This window comes from Pristiophorus japonicus, chromosome 8 (assembly GCF_044704955.1).
Source record: "Pristiophorus japonicus isolate sPriJap1 chromosome 8, sPriJap1.hap1, whole genome shotgun sequence".
In the NCBI taxonomy this organism is placed as follows: domain Eukaryota; kingdom Metazoa; phylum Chordata; class Chondrichthyes; family Pristiophoridae; genus Pristiophorus; species Pristiophorus japonicus.
This window is the reverse complement of record NC_091984.1, coordinates 224,828,970-224,854,414: the sequence shown is the minus strand read 5'-3', so window position 1 is coordinate 224,854,414 and position 25,445 is coordinate 224,828,970.

Sequence of the window (25,445 nt, the reverse complement as noted above, 5' to 3'; positions counted from 1 at the left end):
TGTAGATATTGGGTGAGGACAGGATTAGGTTTAGATTTTCTGCAGTAAGACGTATATTACATAAAACTATTCATCCATCAGGTATAATAGGGACAATGACAACTGAAGACATCCCACATCCATAGTAATACCGCTAAAAGATGATAACCTGTGTTGTTATGTTCCAGATTTACCCACCAGATGAAACATGAGGTAACCCCGATACAGACATCAGTAATTATTCTCCTCGGTAATTAATTTGATTCGTAGCCTTTGAAATGACTCAGCTTTTCTGTCTCCAAATGTTCCAGCAAAAGAGCTGACAAGAGCCAGTCAGATTGAGCCATCTATTTTCATTGATCAGAATGCTATTAACATCAGAACACTCCACTGTGTTAGTCAATGATAATTAATATTGGTGGCGGGGGTGTGACTGGTCTTGAGTTGAACTCTACATTCAGCATTGAGGTACATAGGGATCGCCAAATGAAAAGGGCCATCGAGTTCGCCTTCCACCATCCTGGTGGTCACACGATACAACGAGAATGGAGTTGTTGACTAATCATGGCAGTCAATCTCCATCGATCCGTCTACAACAGACCCAGACATGGGGCGAGGGTCATGAGGTAAGGAAACCCCAGTGGTGGAGAGCTTTGAGAGCCACAGGTTCAAAGTCATCTCTTCCTCCCAAGCATGCTGCCTTTCCGTATGCCAGGTCACAAATTACTCATATACTGTATCCCGAAACACGATAGCAGTGACTGTGTGTTGCCATCATTAGGGTACTAACTAGGCTGAGTTTCATGGGTGGAATGGGTGTGGTGATGCACCTTGTTGGATCCGCAGGGTACTGCATCATGTGGTGATATTTAAATTCCCCGAGTGCCATGTTGGGATTTGAACCCACGTCTCCGGATCATTGACTGTATTTAAGGTGGAGATAGATGGAGCACAGGTTTCCACCAATGGTTTCCAATCTGCCAAGCTACCAAAGGAGTCGAGGGAGATGGCAAGGCAAAGGGATTTAGGAAGCAAATTCCACTTAATCCATGAGGCCCGAGTCAGAGGAACAGAGAGCTCGGGCTGAAGTTGGTTACAGAGATAGGAAGGGGTGAGGCCTCGGAGGACAGATAGACAATGAAGGTCAGCAAGGATAAGGGTGATGGGTAAATAGAGGTTGGTGCTGGATAAGGTACAGGCTGTTGAGTTCTGGCTGAGGCGAATTTATGGCGGATGGAGGATGTGAGATCAGCCAGGAGTGCATTGGAATATAGGAGTCTGGAGTTGACAAAGGTGTGGGTGAAGGGTTCAGTATCAGATGGACTGAGATAGAGGTGTTGGCAAGTGATGTTATGGAGGTGGAAGTAGCTAGTCTTTGTGTTGAAGAGGATATCATGTTGGCAGCTCAGTTTTGGGTCAAATATGACCCCCAAGGTTGCAAACAACCTGGTTAAGCCTGAGACAGTGGCTGCAGAGGGTATGAAAAGGGTAGCAAGGGGGCAGAGTTTGTGGCAGGGGCTGACGAACCTGGCTTCAGACTTCCCAGTTTTTATCTGGAGGAAGTCACGGCTCATTGAAGATTGACGTCAAACAAGCAGCCGGACGACACAGAGGCAGTGGAGGGATCGAGAGAAGTGGTGGAGAGGTAGAGCCGATTCTCATCAGCAGACATATGGAAGCTGACCCCATGTCGGCAGATCATGTTGCCAAGGGGAAGCATGTAGATATGGAAGAGGAGATCCTTGGGCTCTCCAGAGGTAATAATGCAGGGGAAGGAAAAGATCCCATTGTTGGAGAGGCTCTCTCTATGATCAGACAGATAAGAGTGGAATTAAGAAAGGGCAATCTCACCAAGTTTGACAAGGGAGAAGAGGTGATGGACAAGGGTGAAGTGGCCAACTATGTGCATACGTTTATAATTTTGTCTGTGCCGATCGGGAAAGATGTTGGGGTAGATTCCAGGCAGCCGACCAGTGGAGCGCGCCTATACCACGAGTGACGAGGGCAGATCCATTCGATGTTAACCCTGTCTGCTCTCTCAGGTGGATGTCTATCGACTCTGGAACAGTTCCTATGGACTGGAGGGTGGCTAATGTAACACCACTTTTTAATAAAGGAGGGAGAGAGAAAACGGGTGATTATAGACCGGTTAGCCTGACATCAGTGGTGGGGAAAATGTTGGACTCAATTATTAAAGATGAAATAGCAGCGCATTTGGAAAGCAGTGACAGGATCGGTCCAAGTCAGCATGGATTTATGAAGGGGAAATCATGCTTGACAAATCTTCTGGAATCTTTTGAGTATGTAACTAGTAGAGTGGACAAGGGAGAACCAGTGGATGTGGTGTACTTGGACTTTCAAAAGGCTTTTGACAAGGTCCCACACAAGAGATTGGTGTGCAAAATTAAAGCACATGGTATTGGGGGTAATGTACTGACGTGGATAGAGAACTGGTTGGCAGACAGGAAGCAAAGAGTCGGGATAAACGGGTCCTTTTCAGAATGGCAGGCAGTGACTAGTGGAGTGCCACAAGGCTCAGTGCTGGGACCCCAGCTCTTTACAATATACATTAATGATTTAGATGAAGTGTAATATCTCCAAGTTTGCAGATGACACTAAGCTGGGTGATGGTGTGAGCTGTGAGGAGGACACTAAGAGGCTGCAGGGTGAGTTGGACTGGTTAGGTGAGTGGACAAATGCATGGCAGATGCAGTATAATGTGGATAAATGTGAGGTTATCCACTTTGAGGGCAGAAACAGGAAGGCAGAATATTATCTGAATGGTGACAGATTAGGAAAAGGGGAAGTTCAACGAGACCTGGGTGTCATGGTATATCAGTCATTGAAAGTTGGCATGCAGGTACAGCAGGCGGTGAAGAAGGCAAATGGTATATTGGCCTTCATAGCTAGGGGATTTGAGTATAGGAGCAGGGAGGTCTTACTGCAGTTGTACAGGGCCTTGGGTGAGGCCTCACCTGGAATATCGTGTTCAGTTTTGGTCTCCTAATCTGAGGAAGGATGTTCTTGCTATTGAGGAAGTGCAGCGAAGGTTCACCAGACTGATTCCCAGGATGGCAGGACTGACATATGAGGAGAGACTGGATCAACTGGGTCTGTATTCATTGGAGTTTAGAAGGATGAGAGGGGATCTCATAGAAACGTATAAAATTCTGAAGGCACTGGACAGGTTAGATGCAGGAAGAATGTTCCCGGTGTTGGGGAAGTCCAGAACCAGGGGACACAGTCTAAGGATAAGGGATAAGCCATTTAGGACTGAGATGAGGAGAAACTTCTTCGCTCAGAGAGTTGTTAACCTGTGGAATTCCCTACCGCAGAGAGTTGTTGATGCCAGTTCATTGGATATATTCAATAGGGAGTTAGATATGGCCCTTACGGGATCAAGGAGTATGGAGAGAAAGCAGGAAAGGGGTACTGAGGTGAATGATCAGCTATGATCTTATTAAATGGTGGTGCAGGCTTGAAGGGCCGAATGGCCTGCTCCTGCACCTATTTTCTATGTTTCTATGTTTCTATTTAAAAGAACCCATGGTGCTTTTTCGAAGAAGAGCAGGGGAATCCTGGCCAATATCTATCCCTCAATCAAAATCAAAAACAGATGACCTGGTCATTATCTCATTGCTGTTTGTGGGAGCTTACTGTGCACAAAATCGGCTGCGGTGTTTCCCACATTTCAACAGTGACTACACTTTAAAAGTACCTCATTGGCTGTCAAGTGCTTTGGGATGTCCTAAAGTCGTGAAAGGCGCTATATAAATGCGATTTCTTTCATTCATTTTCCCTCCTTCCTGTCTTTCTTTCTTTCATTCATTCATTCATTCTTTCTTTCTCTCTCCCAAAATGGTAATCTGGATCCGATTAATGTCATAAGACCCTGATTTACATATTAAAAGCCCTACTGCCTGAACAGGAGTTTGTTTTGGCCGCCCAATGGGAGACCCATGTAAAAATGGCTATGGCTGAAGTGTTGCCATTAATGGGACAGTAAGTCTATCGACCCTATTTTGAGGCCAGTAGCACTTCGTTAATACCAATTTGGCCAAATTAAAATCAGCCTCACTGAATGGAGGGAAGAAGTCATCTGAAACGAGAGCGGGAAAATCAGGAGGTAAGTCAACATATGTTGTGCTTCAACACCTTCAAGTGGCCGGTTTCCAAAGAGACACCGACAGGGGTATCACAGCACTGAGACAGTACCTGTGGCCCAAGGGGAGGGGTGCAACTTAAAAAACAGAGGGGAAAAAAATTAAAATATCAGAATGTGTGTGACAGGGCAGTGGAGGAGAATGGCACTTGAATGGGACAATCGGTTTTGTGCAGTAAGGCATCCTACACTACATTCCACAAATTTCTGTGTTGTTGACCGATTTGCTGGCCAAGTTGAGCAATTCTGTGAAGAAAGTCCAAGAGAAAAAGAAAGACTTGCATTTATATAGCACTTTTCACAAGCACCGGACGTCTCAAGGCGCTTTACAGCCAATTAAGTACTTTTGGAGTGTAGTCACTGTTGTAATGTGGGAAACACGATAGCCACTTTGCACACAGCAAGCTCCCACAAACAGCGATGTGATAATGACCAGATAATCTGTTTTTGTTATGTTGATTGAGGGACAAATATTGGCCCAGGACACCGGGGATAATTTCCCTGCTCTTCTCGAAATAGTGCCATGGGATCTTTTACGTCCACCTGAGAGAGCAGAGAGGGGTCTCGGTTTAACGTCTCATCCGAAAGACGGCACCTCTGACAGTGCGGCACTCCCTCAGAACTACACTGGGAGTGTCAGCTTAGATTTTTTTAATGCTACAAGCTCCTGGAGTGGGATTTGCATCCACAACTCCCTGACTCAGAGATGAGTGTGCTACCCACTGAGCCACAGCTGGCACTAGAGGCAACGATAATGGCAATTCCTGAGCAGCAACAAATCACTTGCCCTTTCCTTGACCTGCTCAGAGCCCTTGTCATGCTTGCTGTGAGAGGTGGTGGGGGGTGGGGGGGGGGGGGGGGGATGAACAACGCCAATGAAATACTTGATTCCCGATCAGAGGGAGGGAGCGGCTGATACCCGACACCAGACCCATGGTAAGGTGAGCCGCAGGCTGTAAAGTTCTGAGGCTATTAACTCGGCAACCATGAATGGAAGGCTGGGCCCTGATCTTGCTGATTTAGCTCACTCGAGGTGTTTGCGGCAGGAGGCAAACAGGTGTTAAACTGGGTCTCAGACCTGCCAAAACCCAGAAATTCAGGCGTCTTTGAATCACGAGCTGCTGGGGTTTTTTGACTGTTTAAGTATTTATCCATGTGTTTTTCTCTATGTTCCGCTGCCCTTCTGTGATTTGATTTCATTTTACTGCAGCGGCAGAGGGAACCCAGGCCTTTCGTTAAGCAATGAGATGTGAGGATCAGTAGTTGGACGTAACCATGTCCCCCACCATATCAGCTGTGGCTCAGTGGGCAGCACACTCGCCTCTGAGTTAGAAGGTTGTGGGTTCAAGTCGCACTCCAGGCACTTGAGCAAATCTAGGCTGACACTCCATCATCATCATCATCATAGGCAGTCCCTCGGAGTCGAGGATGACTTGCTTCACTCTAAAAGTGAGTTCTCAGGTGACTGAGGTGATGAGTCCAATGTGGGACACCCCAGTGCATTGCTGTCGGAGGTGCCGTCTTTCAGATGAGACGTTAAACCGAGGCCCCGTCTGCTCTCTCAGATGGACGTAAAAGATCCCATGGCACTATTTTGAAGAAGATCAGGGGAATTATCCCCGGTGTCCTGGCCAATATTTATCCCTCAATCAACATAATAAAAACAGATTATCCAGTCATTATCACATTGCTGTTTGTGGGAGCTTGCTATGCGCAAATTTGTTGCTGCGTTTCCTACATTACACCAGTGACTACACTCCAAAAGTGCTTTGAGAGGTCTGGTTGTCATGAAAGGTGCTATATAAATGTAAGTCTTTCTTTCTTTTAAATGTATCACTGGTCCACCAGTGGGTATATTGACGTTCTAACCTGCCATGCTACACAATGCCAAATCTATGTTCTTTGCAATCAACAGTGGGACTCTCACATGCAGAAGAATAAATTGACTGAATTAGCGGTGTAGTAGCTCACTTGACTCTGAATCTCACGATCACACACTGGTTCTCCTATTGGCTGCTGGACAAAGTGTGCACGTTAGGGAGGGTGCTCTAGATTGCAAACCCTATTTTTCAGTATTTTCAAATCATATCACAGAAAGTTGTTGAGGCCAATTCACTAAATATATTCAAAAAGGAGTTAGATAATCCTTACTACTAGGGGGATCAAGGGGTATGGCGAGAAAGCAGGAAAGGGGTACTGAAGTTGCATGTTCAGCCATGAACTCATTGAATGGCGGTGCAGATTCGATGGGCCGAATGGCCTACTCCTGCACCTATTTTCTATGTTTCTATGTTTCTATGAAGATTTTGATTTGGGTTTCTTAATGATGCCTTCCTTCTCAGAAGAACATAAGAAATAGGAGCAGGAGTAGGCCATTCGGCCCCTCGAGCCTGCTCCGCCATTCAATAAGATCACGGCTGATCTTCGACCTCAACTCCACTTCCCCGCCCGATCATCATACCCCTTGATTCCCTTAATATCCAAATTCTAGGGATCTCTGTCTTGAATATATTGCATCCACAGCTCTCTGGGGTAGAGAATTCCAAAGATTCACCACCCTCTGAGTGAAGAAATTTCTCCTCATCTCAGTCCTAAATGGCCAACCCCTTATCCTGAGACTGTGACCCCTGGTTCTAGACGCCCCAGCCAGGGGAAACATCCTCCCTGCATCTACCCTGTCAAGCCCTGTAAGAATGTTGTACATTTCAATGAGATCACCTCTCATTCTTCTAAACTTGAGAGAATTTGGGCCTAGTCTACTTAATCTCTCCTCAGAGGACAATCGATGTACAGTAGATGAATGCAATACAGGTTTTGTGCTCAAGTCTCTGCAGCGGGACTTGAGCCCACAACCTTCTTACTCACAAAGGCTTATGATAACCATGGGCCAACAGCAAGAAAAGCAAAATAAATGAAAAAACAATGTTACAGAAATAGCCTTAAATTAATCTTCTTGCTTTAAACCTACTGTCACATACAGCTCATCAGGTAGTAACTCAGGTTACTCATTACATATGCGCATGATTTTCACCTAATATTAACCCAGAGAGGTGACTGGAAGGCAAAATTACATCACTGCTGTATCAGTAAATGATGAAGAGTCTGCTTGTTTCAGGTAGGAATTTCCTGAGTTCATCCCTCCACCCATCTGAAAATGCACATTACGTCCAAAAGAGGCATCGACTTGCCCCCTACATGCCTCTGCTTCTTTCCTGTGCTGAAACGGCCCGTAATCTAAATTACACAGCACGACACATGCCCCAAGATGTCGAAAGACAGATAGGCAGAAAGGAACAAGGGAAATGCAGAGAGGCGGAGAAAGAAAGAAAGGGAGAGAATGAGAAAGAGAGAAATTAAGGAAGAGAACAAGCTATCAGAGAGGCAGGTAGAAAGAGAAAGATCTATACATAGATGACCTGGAAGAGGGGACAGAGTGTAGTGTAACAGAATTTGAAGATGACACAAAGATTAGTGGGAAAGCGGGTTGTGTAGAGGACACAGAGAGGCGGCAAAGAGATTTAGATAGGTTAAGCGAATGGGCTAAGGTTTGGCAGATGGAATACAATGTCGGAAAGTGTGAGGTCATCCACCTTGGGAAAAATAACAGTAAAAGGGAATATTATTTGAATGGGGAGAAATTACAACATGCTGCGGTGCAGAGGAACCTGGGGGTCCTTGTGCATGAATCCCAAAAAGTTAATTTGCAGGTGTAACAGGTAATCAGGAAGGCGAATGGAATGTTGGTCTTCATTGAGAGAGGGATGGAGTACAAAAGCAGGGAGGTCCTGCTTCAACTGTACAGGGTATTGGTAAGGCCGCACCTGGAGTACTGCATGTAGTTTTGGTCACCTTACTTAAGGAAGGATATACTAGCTTTGGAGGGGGTACAGAGACGATTCACTAGGCTGATTCCGGAGATGAGGGGGTTACCTTATGATGATAGATTGAGTAGACTGGGTCTTTACTCGTTGGCGTTCAGAAGGATGAGGGGTGATCTTATAGAAACATTTAAAATAATGAAAGGGATAGACAAGATAGAGGCAGAGAAGTTGTTTCCACTGGTCGGGGAGACTCGAACTAGGGGGCACAGCCTCAAAATACGGGGGAGCCAATTTAAACCCGAGTTGAGAAGGAATTTCTTCTCCCAGAGGGTTGTGAATCTGTGGAATTCTCTGCCCAAAAAAGCAGTTGAGGCTATCTCATTGAATGTAGATAGATAGATTTTTAACCAATTTGGGAATTAAGGGTTATGGGGAGCGGGCGGGTAAATGGAGCTGAGTCCACGGCCAGATCAGCCATGATCTTGTTGAATGGCGGAGCAGGCTCGATGGGCTAGATGGCCTACTCCTGTTCCTAATTCTTATGTTCTTATTATATTATGATAAATGTTACATAGAGGCAAATTGCTTTCAACTGGGATGGGGATATGTGTTATGTCTATATACACATACTGGCATATATATCATCATCATAGGCAGTCCCTCGAAACGAGGATAATTTGCTTCCACGCTAAAAAAGGTTGAGTTCACAGGTGTTTCAATGAAGAACCCGAACTACATCCTCAAAGGTGGAAGATGCCTGTGTGTGGATTTTTTTAACGTGTGGTGGCCGTTGCACACCAGCCACCACACGGGCTTGACAGAGCTAGGTCTTGGTCCAGTGGCAAGGATTAACCAAGACAACGGGAGACCAGCTCTGCTGCACAGGGCTAGTGCGTACACATATCACAGCGTGGACTGGCCCACATACACATACACACATGTACTGGTATATACACGTACTGGCATATGCACATACTGGCATATACACATACTGTCATATACACATACTGCCATATACACATACTGCCATATACACACTGACATATACACGTACTGTGCACCAGCTCAGGGACAACATTGAGAGAAGACTGTGGGCAAATGTGAGATCATCCAGAGACCCAAGAAAGATAAATCGGAGCTTGTTCCACATGATGAGAAACTAGGAACTGTAGGGCAGCAAAAAGCTTTCGAAATCCAAGTACACAAGTCATTAAAATCTAGTAGACGGGTACAAAAAGCAATTAAAAAGGCTAATGGATTGTTAGCCTTTATCTCAAAGGGGCTAGAATAAATAGGGGAGGAAGTTGTGCTTCAGTTGTATAGAGCCTTGGTCAGACCCCACCGAGAGCACTGCATTCAGTTTTGGGCACTACACCTCAGGAAGGATATACTGGCCTTGAAAGGGACGCAGATTCACCAGAATGATACCGGGGCTTAGAGAGTTAAATTATGAGGACAAGTTGCATAATCTTGGCTTGTATTCAATTGAGGGGTGATCTGATTGAGATATTTAAAGTGTTAAAAGGATTTGATCGGGTAGATACGGAGAAACTATTTCCTCTGGTGAGGGAATCGAGAACAAGAGGACATAATCTTAAAGTTAGAGCCGGACCGTTCAGAAGCAAAATCGGGAAGCACTTTTTCCACACAAAGGATGGTAGAAATTTAGAATTCTTTCCTCCGAAAGACTTTGGGCCGAAATAATCCCTTTTTTAAGGCCAGCGGGAGCGTGGCCACCAATCAGTGCCACCTGACAGCTTCGCCCGCTAGGAAGCTACCAGTGGCTGGGCGGTGCGTCTGCCCTTAAAAGGGGAGGGCGCACCGCCGTGGCCGCCATTTTGTTTTAACAGTCAGCCGATTCCTGAGTCGGCCCGACAATGTCGGCCGCTGATTCGGCCGGGCCGCCAACAGGCCGCGCGGCACCCCCTCTTGGATGGCGGTCTTCTGGCCCGGCCGAACCCCTCTCTGGTGGCCCAGTGGGCTCCACAAAGACCTCGCTAGGCCTCGCAGCGTCCCTCCCCTTTAAGTGAAGGGGAGAAACATTGCGATGCGTCACGCTGGCTGACGTCATCACCGCGCGCGGATATGGACACCTCCCCGATATCGCCTCCAACGGCTCCCGAAAGCGCCCAAAAGCGCTGCGAGGCGGTTTCTTGAACCAACAGCCCAACCTCCCCACCACTTCCCTCCGGCTCCCACCGGGCGGTAATCATTCGAATTATCCGCCTCTAACTGGGCTTGGGGAGTGCAATTTCCAGCCATTTGGATGCTGGCACAATTGGATCTTTCAAGACTGGGGTGGAGGGGTTTCTGTTCGGTAAGGATATCAAGGGATATGGCTCAAAGGCAGGAGGAGACTGTTGAGGTGCAAATCAGCCATGACCTAATTGAATGGCGGAGCAGAGCCGAGAGGAGCAGTATGTCCTACTCCTGTTCCTATGTTCAAGGGCTGACTTCAATGAGGGGGGGGTGTAGGCAGGAGCTGAGGAAAGGGAGAATTCACGAAAAATAAAGACAACATTTATTAAAATGAAGGTACGCACAACCGTGTTATTTTTGCACCAATGAGAAACAATAAAATAATACTTCTAACTGTAGCTCCTGGTTACAATAGCACACTCTAAGGGTACTCTGTATAACGGAAAAACAGCTCGGACAGTGAGAGCATTCGCACCCAACAAGCCCCCGCCATTGTCGCATCACCCCGGGGAAGTCTAACTGAAGTAAAATCAATTGCCTCAACCCCCCAACATGCATTGTCACATTCAGAAACCCTAGGTATCAAAGTACACCCCTTGAAAATACTGTGCAGCAAAATGCACAATGGCTTCACAAAAATATAAAGCCGGTAAACTCGATTAAGAATCGGGGGGGGTGGGGGGGGGAGAGGAGGAAAACGAGCTGTTTCACATTTAGCAAAGTTCCCGAGCAGCTCAGCCCTCAAGCCCGTGATGGTTGAAAATGTCTTGGTTGAGCATTTAGTTGAGCACCGTGTCACTGTGCCCTTAACCCGACGAGTTGTGGACATCCTCTCCAGCTTTCAGACTGAAGTGGAACAAATGGGGCCGTTGCTTCACATCTACAGTTTCTGAGACGGCCAAAGATTCCCATTGTATTGAAATCAATGTTAATGGATTCTTCTAAGTAGGGTCAGAATTGGTAAAAAACAACATGAACCAGATCCTCACTTTGCCTGTGGCCCGATTAACAGGTCTCTTCACTCATCTTATTTAACATCGCACAACATTTGCAAATTTGATTATAGAATTTTAATATTGAAATGTAACATCAAAGAAATGACAGTCAGGTTCTCCACTCAACAAACTAAGAGCAAATGTTATTCTATATTTGACTTTTAAATGAGAGCCCAATATTCTTCAAAGGGTTAAGTACAATTTTTTGCATTGTAACTACCACAGCACTCCCAAAATATTCTCATGTAGTGATTTATTGATTAGTTACTGGTAGAAAGCAACATCGACACATTTACACCATCCAAGACAAAATAGGTTTCTTTTTAAACAACCATAAAGCCTCATTTTTACCTTGCTCTCCATATTTTCACACCGGTTGAAATACCGAGGAGATATAGTTTATTCTGTCTGTTCCTGGAGTCTTGGAGACTTGGCTGTTCCCGGTTCCTTTTGGATTCAGGTACGGGGTCTGTCCGGAAAGCTGTCCCGATCTGGATTGATGGCGATCCCGGCATGCCTCGGTTTAGGAGCCTCGAGCCATCAGTATTAATTACTGCAGGAGTGGAAGAAAAGGAAAGAAAGAAGTTGCCCTACATATTAAAATCCCTCCTCCCTGCACTTCACATCCGAGCACAGATGAGAATAAAGCACAAGATAGTCGGTGATGCGTTTTTCACCTCAGAAATAGTGCAACCTCAGACCTGTCGGCCTGTTATTCATCAGGACTGAGATTGACTGTCCTGCTCAAGCATTGCAAACTACTTCAGTCTGAAATAAAAACTGCACCGCTCAATATTGGGCTAAACATTCGTTCTGGCCCAGTTTGAGGCAGTGACACCGCCTGGTCGCTAGCTTTAGCGCCAGCCGATATTTACCGCCTCCAATCGGGATATTGCTTTTTAGCACCAGAAGATGGGTGCAGAGCGCTAAGGGAAGCGTTCCACACCCTTCTTATGGTGCCAACCCTAATTCTTGAGGCGCTACGGTGGGAGCGCTGCCGAAGTTCTGGCGCTAGGAAACCAGCATCCCAGCGCCTAAAGAGAAGGCTAGCAAGTGAGACAAAGTTCATCCACCAACCTGACCCCGCCACACAGCACTGCCCCCCGGTCATCAAAATCCACGGTGCGACCTTGGACAATGTGGACCACTTTCTGTTATGCTCATAATAAATGGTCAGACCGAGTACTGTGTGTAATGAGCAAGTGTGACCTTAGCTCCTTTAATGTAGTTCTAGAGTGCAGGTATCTCATGGGTGACCTGCTTATATACCGTGCTCCCAAGGGATGCTGGGATCCCTTGGGACTCCAACAGGTAGGCCCTCTGGAGGACAGGTGTGATGCAGGTTACAAGGTTACAAGGGGTTAAATACATAACACTTTCCATAACCTCGGGAGCCTACTGTCAGCAAGGGCAGGCATCGACGATGAGGTCCAACACTGCCTCCAGTGCGCCAGTGCAGCCTTCAGTCGCCTGAGGAAGAGAGTGTTTGAAAATCAGGATCTCAAATCTAGCACCAAGTTTATGGTCTACAGGGCAGTAATGATACCCGCCCTCCCAGATGGCTCAGAGATGTGGACCATAAACAGTACACCTCTCAAAGTGCGGAGAAATAACACCAGCACTGCCTCCGCAAGTTCCTGCAAATCCACTGGGAGGACAGACGCACCAACTAATGCTTCCGTTCAAAAATCCCCACGGACGGCCCCGCTGGAAGTGAGCTTCCGCTGGGAGTGAGACCCTGCCGTGAGTGCACCTGGGCCATTCATATAAGAAACAAAGAATGACAGACATGCGTTTATATAGCACCTTTCATGACCACCAGACGTCTCAAAGCGCTTTACAGCCAATGAAATACTTTTGGAGTATACCGGAAAAGTGTTGTGCTCCTTTCCTCTCCGGATAAGCCGTGGACAATGAATTAAAGTAGAGTTTGGAGCCTGTTATGTATGCAATAAAAGTTACAAACTGAATACTGTTTAACTGAACAAGGTACAACCTTGGCTCTGCTTTATTTTGGCCCAAAATGTCTGACTTACAAAATGGCTGGCCTTTTATACCAGAACAGCACCATGTGTGTGCTGCTCAGTGGCCTCCAGCAATGACACCATCTGGTGGCCACAAACAGCATGTACATACGTGACAATAACCTCCTCTGAGATCTTATTACAGTTTTTCACAGGTTGAGACGGTCCGGTGCTTTATGCTTCTGGGTTGACCGTCTCAGTTCTATTCCGGCCTTGGGTGAATGTGCGGAGTCTGTTGTGGCTGGTGGCTGGATGACTGACTTGTTGGGGGTGGCAGCGGCCATGTCAGGAATTGTAAGTCCATTTTTATTGAACAAGTCCGTGATGGAAATTCCGGGTTCACTGATAATTCTTGAGTCCACTGAAGCTACTGGTAGGTTGGTTGGTCGTCGACGGTTTCTTCGTCCGACTGCTCTGGCTCATCTGTGTACCTCAGCTTTGTTTGATTCATTGGTTTCCTGCAAGTTTGCCCATTCTTGAGCTTAATAGCAAATACTCTGTTGCCCTCCTTGGCCATGACCGTACCAGCGATCCATTTGGGACCCTGACCATAGTTCAACACATATACAGGATCATTAACAGAAATCTCGCGTGACTCTTGTTGACTTTGTCTTCTGTATTCAGCATGATTATTTAAATCCGGGTGTACCAGAGATAGCTTGGTCTTAAGACCTCTTTTCATCATGAGTTCAGCAGGCGAGACCCCTGTGAATGTGTGGAGTCTTGTCCTGTAACTCAGCAGTATGCAGGACAAGCGGGTCTGCAGTGACCCTTGGGTTACTCTCCTCATGCTTTGCTTGATAATTTGTACTGCGTGTTCTGCTTGCCCATTGGACACAGGCTTGAATGGTGCTGACCTTACATGTTTTATGCCATTAAGTTTTACAAACTCCTGAAACTCCTGACTGGTAAAGCACGACCCATTGTCGCTCACCACTATGTCAGGCAGACCATGTGTCACGAACATGACATTGAGATTCTCTATGGTTTCCGTGGACGTACTAGATGACTTGATTATGCATTCTATCACTTCGAATAAGCATCTACCACCACTAAAAACATCTTGCCCAGGAAGGGACCTGCAAAATCCACATGGATCCTGGACCAAGGTTTGGATGGCCATGACCACAGATTCAGCAGCGATTCCGCTGGTACTTTGCTGAGTTGCATGCAGGTGTTGCATGATTCATGCATGCTTCCAACTCCGAATCAATTCCTGGCCACCATACGTGGGACCTGGCGATGGCCTGCATCATCACTATATCAGGATGTGTGCTGTGTAACTCATGCACAAACTTCTCTCTCCCTTTCTTAGACATTACAACTCGATTGCCCACAATATGCAATCTGCTTGAATAGACAGTTCGTCCTTGTGACGAATGTACGCTTTGGCCTCCTCGCACATTTGCTTAGGTATGGCAGACCAATCCCCTTTGAGTATGCAACCCTTTACCACCGATGATATCGGGTCCTGGCTGGTCCAGGTCTTAACTTGTTGAGCTGTGACAGGGGTACCTTCACTCTCAAAAGCATCCATGATTAATATTAAATCTGCTGGTTGTGGCGTTTCTACCTCCGGTGTGGGCAACGGCAACCGGCTCAAAACATCGGCACAATTCTCTGTGCCAGGTCTGTGGCGAATGACATAACCATAGGCAGATAATGTCAGCGCCCACCTTTGGATGCGGGATGAAGCATTGGTATTCATACCTTTGCTCTCGGAAAACAACTAAATGAGCGGCTTGTGATCAGTCTCTAATTCGAATCTCAGACCAAACAGAACAGGTATTGATGCATCTTTTTAACACCGTATACACATGCTAAAGCTTCTTTTTCTACCATACTGTAGGCTCTTTCTGCTTTAGACAAACTTTTGGATGCATACGCGACAGGTTGAAGTTTCCCCGACTCATTGGCTTGTTGTAACACGCAACCAATTCCATATGACGATGCGTCACAGGCCAAAACTAAACATTTACATGGGTCATAATGTACCAGCAGCTTGTTTGAGCAAAACAGATTGGTGGCTTTCTCGAAGGCTCTGTCTTGCAATGCGCCCCACACCCAGTTGTTGCCTTTCCTCAATAGTATGTGCAGTAGTTCAAATAAGGTACTCAATTTAGGTAGGAAGTTACCAAAGTAGTTGAGTAGACCCAGGAACGAACGCAGCTCCGTCACATTCTGTGGCTTGGGTGCATTCTTGATGGCTTTGGCTTTCACATCAGTAGGTTTGATGCCATCAGCGGCGATTTTCCTCCCGAGGAATTTGATCTCCGGTGCCATGAAGACGCACTTCAAGCGTTTCAGTCTGAGTCCAACTCTGTCCAAACACAGTAGAACCTCTTCCAGGTTGTTCAGATGTTCCTTGGAGTCATGACCGGTGATCAGGATGTCATCTTGGAACACGACAGTTCTGGAAATGGATTTCAGTAGACTTTCCATACTCCTCTGGAATATTGCTGCAGCCGAGCGAATTCCAAACGGGCACCTGTGGTAACTACACAGTCCTTTGTGCGTGTTAATGCACGTATGTCTCTTCGACGTCTCAACCAACTCTTGCGCCATATAGGCCGACGTCAAGTCCAGTTTTATAAACGACTTCGCTCCAGCTAGCGTCGCAAAAAAGTCATCAGCCTTCGGTAACGGGTGTCTCCACAGATTCTGACTGTGCCATCATTTTTCAGCACAGGAACAATGGGGCTGGCCTATTCATTAAATTCGACCGGTGATATAATCCCTTCACGCTGGAGTCTGTCCAGTTCAATTTCGACCTTCTCCCTCATATACGGCACTGCCTGAGCTTTATGATGGACGGGTCTTGCATCCGAGACCACGTGGATCTGCACCTTGGCTCCCATGAAGTTGCTGATACCCAGTTTGAACAGCGAGGGGAACTTGCTCAATACTTGGGCACATGTATCTTCCTTCGACGACAACACTTTTATATTGTTCCAGTCGCATCTGATTTTCTCCAACCAGCTTCTGCCGAGCAGAGTCGGGCCATTGTCTGTAAAAATCTACAGTGGTAACTCGTGAACCGCACCGTTATACGACATGTTAATTTGTGCACTGCCAATCACCTTTATCAGTTCTTTGGTGTACGAGCGCAGCTTGGCGTTAACAGGGCTTAGCCTGGGCCTCACAGTCTTATTATCCCACAGCGTATTAAATGCCCTCTCGTTCATGATCGATTGACTCGCCCCCGTGTCCAGTTCTATCGATACCGGTATCCCGTTAAACTTCACATTAATCAAAATTGGTTTATTCTTGGTTATGAAAGAGTGCAGTCCATACACTTCCTCCTCTGGCATCTCGGATTGCGTATCCGGATCTGCGCTAGTCTGACTCTCATCCTCCACGTGGTGTTATGCAGCACGCTTGCTCATCTGCGGACACTTGTGCTGGAGATGCCCCACTCTCAGACAGCCTTTGCACAATATTGTTTAAATCGACACTGCTGGTGCCAATGACTTTCCCCACAACGCCAACACGGAGAAGTCGGATACATTCCCGCTGGCAGACTTTGGGCAGCCACAGGTTTCGCGAACGCAGCCGGATAGGCCCTGTCATGTGCCGCTCTGCCGAACGCCGAAGCAATCGCATTTACAGTACTTGCCGAGGTTCGGTTCTTCACCGCTATTTGCTTTAGACTCCTGTCCGTCGTATTACATGATTGAGTGATCTGGATGGCCCTTTTTAAATCCAATTCCTCCACCGTCAGAAGTTTGCGCAGGATCACCTCGTGGTTGATACCGATAACAAAGAAGTCCCGCAGCATGTCTGCCAACACCGTCCCGAACTTGCATGGTCCCGCTAGATGTCTCAGGTCGGCAACGAATTCCGCTGCGCTCTGGCCCTCCGATCAAACGTGTGTATAAAACCTGTATCTCGAGATGATGATGCCGCCGTCTGGCTTAAGGTGCTCCCGTACCAATGTACACAACTCCTCGTACGTTTTCTCTGTTGGATCACTAGGCATGAGTAGGTTCTTTATCAGACCGTAGATCTTTGAACCGCACACAGTGAGGAACACGGCCCGGTGCCAATCTGCATTGTCGCCCCCTCCATTTTGTTGGCCACGAAGTACTGGTTCAAATGGCTCACAAAGTCTGCCCAATCTTCTCCCTCCACGAATCGCTCCAAAAATCCAATCATGTTCATTTTGCAAACAAAGGTTGTTGTATGCTCGTCGCTAAATGTTATGTATACAATAAAGGTTCAAACTGAGTACTGTTTAACTAAGCAAGGTACAACCTTGCTTCTGCTTTATTTTGGCCCAAAGTGTCTGACTTACAAAATGGCTGGCCTTTTATACCAGAGCAGCACCGTGTGTGTGCTGCTCAGTGGCCTTCAGCAATGACACCATCTGCTGGCTACAAACAGCATGTGCATACATGACAGAGCCACAAGGAGATCCTGGAGGGGTCAATCTGCCCCCATGCCCTTTCACCTCTGGGGCCTGGATTTGAATCGGGCCCAGGCTGATGGGCTCCTCTGTCTGCTGGCTATAAGGGTCTAGTGTGAAATTCATTTGGGCAATCTCATCTCAATTCCTCGTGGACATGGACCCAGGTTAAAACTGCCCCTACTTCAGCACAAGCTGCAGTGACCACAAGGTTGGCTGATGAGGGAGCGGAGAAAAGAATCGGGTGTCATAGGACCGCTCTGTGGATGGTTGTTGGTTAAGGTTCATCCCTGGGGTGAATTGGCGAGGTTGTTGATGATTAGAAATGACTGGTTTATTCACGTTTTGGGTATGTTTTTATGCTAGCAGCAAATGTCTGTGTACTTCCTGTCTCTGACACATGATGGTGTTCAGGCTGAAGGATGAAGGCCTGGTGGGATTATTAAAAGGGCTGTAAGGTCGAGGACAAGCACTTCTTGCAGTAGCCACAGATGTTTTTTTTTATTCGTTCCTGGGATGTGGGCGTCACTGACAAGGCCGGTATTTATTGCCCATCCTTTGCACTTGAGAAGGTGGTGGTGAGCCACCATTTCAGAGGGCAGTTAGGAATCAACCACATTGTGGGTCTGGAGTCACCTATAGGCCAGGCTAGGTAAGGACAGCAGATTTCCTCCCCTAACAGGCATCAGTGAACCAGATGGGGTTTTTAACAACAATACAGCAGTTTCATGGTCACCATTACTGAGACTAGCTTTTTATTCCAGATGTATTCAACGAACTGAATTTAAATTTCCCCACTGCGGGATTTGAACTTGCGTCTCTAGATCATTAGCCCCGACCTCCGGATTACTAGTCCAGTAACATAACCACTATGCTGTCTTCTGGGGTCTGACAACACAAGATTAGCCCTGAGGACAATCACAACTGCCCCCCCCCCCCTAAAATATATGGAGCTGTCCTGGGATATATACAGCGGCCAAAGTGACTCTGGAAGAAAGACACGGCAGAAAGAGCCTTATAATGTGGGTGGTTTATACAACACAGATAATATTACACAACAGGTAGTCTAATGAGGGTGAGTGTACCACAAAGAGAAGTCTAAACGTTGCCATTTGTGGTTTTAGCATGTGAGCCACATTCAATAGTGTAGTCCTCTGTCCACTATATTGCGCTGTAAGAATGTGGATAATGGGGGTGAGAGGATCTGCCTGAGCTTTGATACCCATGTGATCAAATCGCCTGCAGGCACTCATTCTCTAGGATAAAGGGTGTAAGAAATGCCACTTGGGTTAGGTGCAGCGGGTGGATAGCATGCAAAGAACTGTGCTCCAGTCAATGCAAGGTGTAGCTAAGTAGTTAGCACGCACCATGCAGAATTGTAAGAAATCTGTCTCAAAATCTCTGAGTGGCAGAGTTCAGAAACAATTTTTATCTTTAGAGAACAGAATTTGAGTATTCACTCCATTTTCAAATCCCTCCATGGCTTCGCCTCTCCCGATCTCTGTAATCTCCTCCAACCCCACAACCCTACACCCCACCAGATGTCTGCGCTCCTCTAATTCTGACCTTTTGAGCATCCCTGATCATAATCGCTCAACCATTGGTAGCCGTGCCTTCTGTTGCCTCGGCCCCAAGCTCTGTAACTCCCTGCCTAAACCTCTCCACCTCTCTAACTCTCTTTCCTCCTTCAAGACGCTCCTTAGCCGCTCATCGCTCTTTTTTATAGCCCCGACCTGACGCTGATGTTCCCTCGCAGGTCGGGGCCTCCACGCTGCCCATGGCTGTATGGAGACTGTAGAGGGATGTGATCGTGGCCCGGGGAGGCGAGAGTTCGGGGCCAGGGGCCCAGGGGTAGCACGGGCCCAGCCCACACTGCGATATGTGCGCGCACTAGGTCCGTGCAGCAGAGCAGGTCTCCAGTCACTGGACCAAGACCTAGCTCTGTCGAGCCCGTGTGGTGGCTGGTGTGCAACGGCCACCCCACGTTAAAAAATCCATGCACAGGCATCTTCCACCCTTCAGGATGTAGTTCGGGTCCTTCATTGAAACACCTGTGAACTCGTCCTTTTTTTGGCGTGGAAGCAAGTCATCCTCGTTTCGAGGGACCGCCTATGACGATGATGATATTGCGCTGAGCACCTCGAGGCTTGTCGCCGAGAGCGTGCAGAAAACAAGCGCAGGCAGCGGAAGGAGCGTGCGGCAAACCAGACTCCCCACCCACCCTTTCCTTCAACCACTGTCTGTCCCACCTGTGACAGAGACTGTAATTCCCGAACTGGACTGTACAGTCACCTGAAAACTCACTTTTAGAGTGGAAGCAAGTCTTCCTCGATTTCGAGGGACTGCCTACGATGATGACATTAACGGAAGCATTAGCTGTTCTTTTTAAATGGATATGAAGAATACTCTTGACTCTTGGTATCACAAACAGTAATGTCCAGGCTATAGTGATACAAAGGAGAGCCTTGACATTAAACTGGGATGTAATGGAGAGTGCTATAACTGTGTAAAGAAGATGGCGGATATCGCAGAAATAATGCGAGCTCTCATGACATGCTTATATAAACTTACAAAAATGATCAGCTGCTCCCTCAAACCTGCCCCACGCTCGTGACACCCGGAGCTGCATCCCATCATCCCATCCCCAACCCCCACAACCATGTTTTCTCCTGGGAGAGGTAAAAAAAAAACAGGGCCAATAAGGTAGGAAAAAAAATCTGGAAAATTCCTCTCCGATCCCCTCGGGCAATCGAACCAATCCATTGATCGCATTATCAGGCGCTCCACCATCCCGGCATTCTTTAACACCGCAGAGCAAAACTCCTTGGAGATTGAGGTCATCCTCTATGGCTCTGGCTAATGACACACTGTGTTTTCCCAGGTCCCCAGTGTTACAACAAGTCCACTCAGTCACTCGAGTACTCCATTGGCACATGGAGAAGGTGCTTCAGGTACCTGCATGGATCTGGTGGTGTAATGCCGTGCAGTCCCGCAAAATTCTCAAGGACAGAGGTGATCCACTGTGCGCTGTGCAGGTTTGCCGTACACCGAGGCCCGCTCATGGCGACACACATGGGAACAAAGGTATCAGCAGCAGGAGAGGCAGTAGCAACCTGAAGATGCTACAAGCGGACAATCCATGGCTAGTTGCAAGGTCTATTCACACCAATTTGATATGAGAGACCTCCTCGTGCAAAGGGGGCGGGAAGTTTTATAACTGAGAGAATTGCAATCACTACAAAAAAGACAGAGGTTCAAGAAGGCGGCTCACCACCATCTTCCCAAGGGCAATTAGGGATGGGCAATAAATGCTGGCCTTGTCAGCAACACCCACATCCCCAATGCAAAAACAGTGTAAGAGAGAGATTAGAAACATAGAAACATAGAAAATAGGTGCAGGAGTAGGCCATTCGGCCCTTCGAGCCTGCACCACCATTCAATGAGTTCATGGCTGAACATGCAACTTCAGTACCCCATTCCTGCTTCCCCCCTTGATCCCCCTAGTAGTAAGGACTACATCTAACTCCTTTTTGATTCTATTTAGTGAATTGGCCTCAACAACTTTCTGTGGTAGAGAATTCCACAGGTTCACCACTTACTGGGTGAAGAAGTTTCTCCTCATCTCGGTCCTAAATGGCTTACCCCTTATCCTTAGACTGTGACCCCTGGTTCTGGACTTCCCCAACATTGGGAACATTCTTCCTGCATCTAACCTGTCCAGTCCCTTCAGAATTTTATACGTTTCTATGAGATCCCCTCTCATCCTTCTAAACTCCAATGAATACAGACCCAGTTGATCCAGTCTCTCCTCATATGTCAGTCCTGCCATCCTGGGAATCAGTCTGGTGAACCTTCGCTGCACTTCCTCAATAGCAAGAAGATCCTTCCTCAGATTAGGAGACCAAAACTGAACACACTATTCCAGGTGAGGCCTCACCAAGGCCCTGTACAACTGTAGCAATACCTCCCTGCCCCTGTACTCAAATCCCCTCGCTATGAAGGCCAACATGCCATTTGCTTTCTTAACCGCCTGCTGTACCTGCATGCCAACCTTCAATGACTGATGTACCATGACACCCAGGTCTTGTTGCATCTCCCCTTTTCCTAATCTGTCACCAGTCAGATAATAGTCTGTCTCTCTGTTTTTACCACCAAAGTGGATATTATAACTGAGAGCTTTACACCCCTGTGTAAGGGAGAGAGAATTTTACGGACATCCTTATAATGACAGTGGAGCATGACAGGGAGTGTCACAACTTAGGTTTAGGATCAGGGCGGGACATGGAGAAGAAATTGGATGCATTTGCACCTCCTGCTGGCGCCCCTGGGGCATGGCGCTGTTATCGACTCCCGACATATTGGGCGGGAGTTTAGCGGCAGCGTTACAGCGTCGCGCCCCGATCTCCTGCGCCCGGAGATCATGATGTAATCGCTGTACGCATCAGCCCAGACTGAAATTGACTTCCGCCACCTGCAGCAGTGCCGGGCGAAAATCGGGCGGCTGACCGCTATGGAGCGATGAGTGAAGGCGAGGTAGCCAAGGTAAGTCAGGTAGATCCCCTTCATATTGCAAGCCTGCAGCAATGACCCCGTCCCTTTAAGGGAGGAAAGGAGCCTTTGACCCCGGCACGCTGCACGGCCCAGTGTGCAGCATTGCTGAGGTCTCCGCCCCCACCTGCTCCCGCTACCGCTCCAAGAAGGAAGTGGAGCGCTTGAAACCGTTCGCGCCTGGAGCTAACTTTGCTAACTTTTAAAAATTAGCGCCCCAAATAGTGAATTTCTCTCCCCTTATCATCTTATGACTGTATCACTCAGCGCTGTATAATGAAGGTGGGTGTATTTAATGAAACTTTTATGGAAAGCAACCATAAAAAGCACAAGAACAATATTTACCCAAAGGAACAAGGCTTGGCTGCTCTGAGCTCCTTAAGTTAAAAAGTAATGCCATTGTTTTCCAGCGCTTTGATTGAGGTAAATATGACATGACTGCACCCTGCCCTCCCCCTCTCCCGGCCCTGATATTCCTCCACATTCTTGTGGTCACTGAAGGACAAAGAGCCATGGAAATACCGAGGCTCTTGCTGGGAGTGATGGTTGAACTAATTTGTTCACTCCAGGTAAGCTGTTCCAGTTGCTGCAGACTGTGTTCCTGAGCGTCCCACTCTATTGACAGACCCCCACTGTTCCACCACACTGGAATGTGCGCTAATGAATGCTTTGCATGGCAGCCTATAAGAGATTACCTGAGTTCCCAGGCCTTGCTGAATATTGCTGGGTCTGCCGTACGCTCAGTTCTTCGCTGGCTGAACCAGGCTTTCCACTGGAGCTGGTGGGGATGGCTCAACCTCTCACTGCCTTCACCAGCTGAGGCGACAGAGGAGCATCAAAGACCTGTTCCAACAGGTTGTCCATTGTGAAAGTACAAGCGCTTCTTTTTTTGTTTCGCTCAGCTTTTTAAAAATAAAAATTGTGCAAATTAAACAAAAAATTCTTAAAGCTAAATGGCACCGTTGGGATCGTGAAATTCTTCGAGCCTTTGCAAAAAGAGAGCGGAGTCGGGAAAAAAGTAAGATGCAAAGAGGAAAAGCAACATGGGGGCACAAAACCACGTCCGCAGGATTAAATGATGGAGCAGCCACAATACGCAACCTCCTGTGTGATACCCCGTGAAGTGGAGGTGCTCCTGCACGAGTGGTTGCAAGAATGATGTCCTCTATTTGTCCATTCCAGAGCACTAACAGCATGGTTCAGCCTGGCAGGAGATGGGGGGGAGTTTTGAAGTTGCGACCAGTCATCGATGTCGCTCTAGCAGCCCTTTAGGTGCGTGTCAACTGGCTCAGTTCAACCTCTGGTTCTGACTGACCTGGAGCCTGTAAAGCCATTTTCCCATACTTACTGTGAGGTGTCAGTCAGCCATTGCTAGGAGTCAGGGTGGCTCTGTGGAAGCACTCTCAATGTCAGAGGTTATCGGTTCAAGGGTCACTCAGGATGGAGAGCTTCAGTGAAGGAGGTGCTGACTTTTGGATGAGATGTTACACCAAGGCCCCAATACCTACTCATGCAGACAGAGAAGACCCTGTGGCACTCGTTGGAAAAGAACAGGAAATTCCCTGGGTATCGTAGTCAATATTTATTCATCATCATCATAGGCGGTCCCTCGAACGAGGATGACTTGCTTCCACAAGAGTTCACAGATGTTTCAATGAAGGACCCGATGTTCCAGTCCTGAACTCCAACTGAGGGGGTGTAAGATGCCTGTGCGTGGATTTTTTTAACGTGTGGTGACTGTTGCACACCAGCCACCACACGGGCTCGAAAGAGCTAGGCCTTTATCCAATGGCAAGGGTTAACCAGGACAATTGGAGACCTGCTCTGCTGCACGGACCTAGTGCCCACACATCAAAAGTGTTATGAAGTTGTTGAAAAATATGGAACGCTTCACGTTACCAACGCTAACCATTGTTCCCTCCTGATTCACTTTAGGCCTGAAAATTGATCAGAAAACATATCTAAGAATATTATGTAAAGTTTTCTGCGTACATGGTGGCCAATGAGGAGGTTCTCCCTCCATTGGCACATGTTGGAAAATCAATATGCTACCTTGATCAATATAACATAGGGAGATGTGTAAATCTCCTTATACCCTCAGCTACTGGCTCACTGAGTTCTTCCTGTACCATCACAGACCAGTACTCACCACAGAGTTCCCCATGTACTGTCATTGAGTTACACAAGAAGCATCACAGACCAGTACTCACCATAGAGTTCCCCATGTACTATCATTGAGTTACACAAGAAGCTTCACTGACCAGTACTCACCACAGAGTTCCCCATGTACTGTCATTGAGTTACACAAGAAGCATCACTGACCAGTACTCACCATAGAGTTTCCCATGTATTGTCATTGAGTTACGCAAGAAACATCACTGACCAGTACTCACCATAGAGTTTCCCATGTACTATCATTGAGTTACACAAGAAGCATCACTGACCAGTACTCACCACAGAGTTCCCCATGTACTGTCATTGAGTTTCTCAAGTACCATCAGGTTCTGCACAGAGTTCCTCACATACATGACAGTCAGCATTTCCCCAGCCACGTCCGTGTTTGCGAATTGAAATCAGCGATTTTTACAGCTTGGGGCACTTTCTGTTAAAGTTGTTCGCGAATGCCTCAAATTTTTCCTGTCTACATCCAACGGGTTTTTACGTATTAGTGAAGCGCTTAAATTGCACCAATCTGCACGCGCGCAAACAATGCAAATTTGTGCGTGCACGCAGGTATGGGAGGGTCACATGGATGCTATACTGGCTCAGCCAGGCTTTTGGTCAGCTATCCTGACCCTTGCTTTAAATTTGTGCGCTCTGCACTCTGCAGCATTGATCGAGAATTTATCGTCTGAGCATTATAGTGTGTTATCAGCATGAGCTGCTGTTATTGTGGGTTAAAGCATTCCTAATCACACATCACTCCAAAATGCTAGAAATTACATCCAAAAAGTGTCAGATGTCAACATTTCCTGGGGGATGGGGGGGCAACGGGCTCCTAGGTCCACCCCTCCCCCACTCCCCGACCGCAGAAATTACCCTACGAACAATGACGGACAGGTAAAAAGTCCCTTTGTTCCATCCAATCTGTCCCACACAATTGCGATACCTCATGTATCACAATATATTCCCCATCCCACCTGAAACCATGTGATCTCCTGGGAGAGGTGAAAAAACAGATTCAAAAACGCAGGCCAATTGGGGGGGGAAAAATCTGGGAAATTCCTCTCCAAACCGTCTAGGCGATCGAAGTTAGTCCAGGGGACACTTGCGTTTACCATTTTCAAATTGCTCATGTAATAGAGCTCCCCC